Here is a 2,589-nt window from a genome sequence, read left to right on the forward strand (position 1 = left end):
AAAAAAAAAATTGGTATATTAGCAACTTTAACATAAATACATTACCTGCAAATTTTCAAATGGAATGTAGAGTTGAAATCAGACTTTCAAAAATCTCATTGTGTCTCTTTATGTCTTTATAAGACATATCCAACCAGTGAAAAACATTCCTCACTTCACCATCACACCTTATTCATGTCACTGTTTTTTGTCAGTGCATACATTTGTGAACAGATATTTTCAAGGATGAAGCACAGGAAGAGTGAAATTTCATCAGAAATCTCTGATAAACAAACACCCCGAACCCAACTGATGCATCAGTTTCACGAAAGCAAGTTCAAATGCCCCATTAGTTCTGTATTTTTGTTGTTTTCTTTTTGTTGTTGTTGTTGTTGTTTTAATTAAAAAAATCTAAAATTAAATAAATAAGTTTATTTACTTACATTCAGTAACTATATCACAAATTTTATGGGGGCTGCTCTGGAAGCAATGCCTCCTCTTTTGTGACATTGGCTCACAGTGTCAGAAGCAGATGTTGGTTGTACAACAGTAGGTGTTGAACTTTCCCGCCAATATCCCATTAAATGTTGTTGCTGTGTGGTAGATGGCAGCAGGGGGCAATCTGACAGAAAGATGTTTGACATGGAAGCTCAAATGAAGCAAAGGTGTGTCACTGAATTCCTTCACATGGAAAAAAATGGTGTCCATTGACATGCATCAATACTTGCTGAACGTCAGTGGTGACCGAACACTGGATGTGAGCATAGTGAGGTAGTGGAGTGGTCCATCACAGCAGCAGTAATCGCAACAGTGGGTCATCTCTGATGGTGCAGATTGTTACAAGCATGTCATGCAGGTTCTCGTTCATTGCTGACAAAAAAAACATAGCTAGTGGTGGGAACTGTGTTGAAAATTAGTGTTTTGTTGCTGAGAGTTTGTTCTATCAAGTAGAATTATTGTGATCTTTGTATCAGCTGAATTTTCTACTGAAATAAATAGGAGGCATTACTTTTGGAGTTACCTTTGTGTATGATGCCCAGAACAACTCCTGTTCATTCAATGAGGCCTAGGCAAACCAAAAGATTGAACACCCATGAATTAGTTCACAAAATCACAAAGATATAGTGTTTCTTTTGAAAAGATTGCTTGTTGTTAGGAGTGGTAAAAAGACATCCCTGGAGAGAATTCATCTTTTGCATCCTAAAAGATGTATTCGGTCCATTTAGAAATTTTATCCTGCCTATTTCTTACTTGCTTTATGGCTTGAGTGCGATTCAGTTCTTCCTACTCTAAAATGAGAAATTGAAAATAAAGTAACACCAACTCTTGGTGACTGAATATACTAAGGTGTAGAAAGTTATATCAGTGTCCTTTCCAGGAATTAAGAAAGCCTCTGAAAAGCATAAGAGCATTCACATTTTTCAAGATAAACCCTGACATCTCAATGTAATTAAGGCAACTATGCATTCAGAATATTTCCCACATGTAACACTCTCAAGCCTATCCCTATTTCGTGTGGAAAGGGATCAAGATATCCTGTGAAGAATATTAATCTTAGTTCATTAGTTTTATTTCTTAAAATACTTCATAGATATTGCACTGTGTGTGTTACCAAAAAATGCTGCATTTAATGAATGACTAAAATCTTTTCCACAGATACCCTTTCGTACTCTCCTGGATGATAGTGTAAGTCCATAATACTCAGAAAACAAACAAACAAAAAAGCTAATGTTGTCTACTCTTCAAGCCAAAATGTTTTCAAAAGTAATTCTGGGAAAGTAGAAAGCTTTTACTATTATTTACTGTGGGATCAAAAGTTACATTACTGCTATATACTGGCTATATACTATATATCAGACTTGATAGATCAGAAATCACTTGTGTAGTAGATGGATAACAACCTCAAAAATCACCACACTGGAAAAGCATTCATGTCAGCGCATTACTATTGCTACCAGGTATATAAGAAATTGACTGTAAGATAGCTGTTGTATAAACAATCAAAAAATTGGAAAAATGAATCTGAACTAATTAAATATTTTTAAAAACATTCTAACGAATATTCTTCTTTGTATATATATCATCCACTAGAATCTCTTTTTTAACACTTGCCACCACACAGGTGTGCAAGTAACTCCTACAACACGCAGAGAGCGGCAGTCAACTTCCGCAGTCCCTGTTTCCAGCTCAATGAGGAATAGTTTGCTGAAAACCCTAGAATAGCAAGTATAAATTAAATATATCTATGTGATTAAGTATTATGATAAATGCAGTTTTGACTTATTTATGCCCTCTGAACTTCTTTAACAACTTCACAGACTAAAATGATTATTCATCGTGTTATGGTGTGAGACAGACTATTATTTAAAATTATACATAGCTGCTACTTCTGTAATAACATAGCAATAGGTTGGACAATGGATGCATAAACAAGTCAATTCCTAAGTGAAACACATTCAAAAAAGATTAGAACTGAAGATAAGGACTAACTTACCTAAAGCTATTAGTGTAGAATGAAATCATGATAATGCCCTGAAAGATTTTGTAGTGTTCAAATAATAAAGGAAAGGACTGGCATGAAATGTGTAACAAAATTTGTTGGAAAAAAAA

The 2,589-nt window shown here is 34.6% G+C and overlaps 1 long non-coding RNA gene across 1 annotated transcript in view; it reads right to left on the bottom strand.

The window, feature by feature from the left end:
• Positions 1–2,589, bottom strand: part of LOC116217546 — a 15,627-nt gene that overhangs the window by 1,181 nt on the left and 11,857 nt on the right. The window lies entirely within an intron of this gene.

This window comes from Meleagris gallopavo, chromosome Z (genome assembly GCF_000146605.3).
Source record: "Meleagris gallopavo isolate NT-WF06-2002-E0010 breed Aviagen turkey brand Nicholas breeding stock chromosome Z, Turkey_5.1, whole genome shotgun sequence".
NCBI lineage: Eukaryota > Metazoa > Chordata > Aves > Galliformes > Phasianidae > Meleagris > Meleagris gallopavo.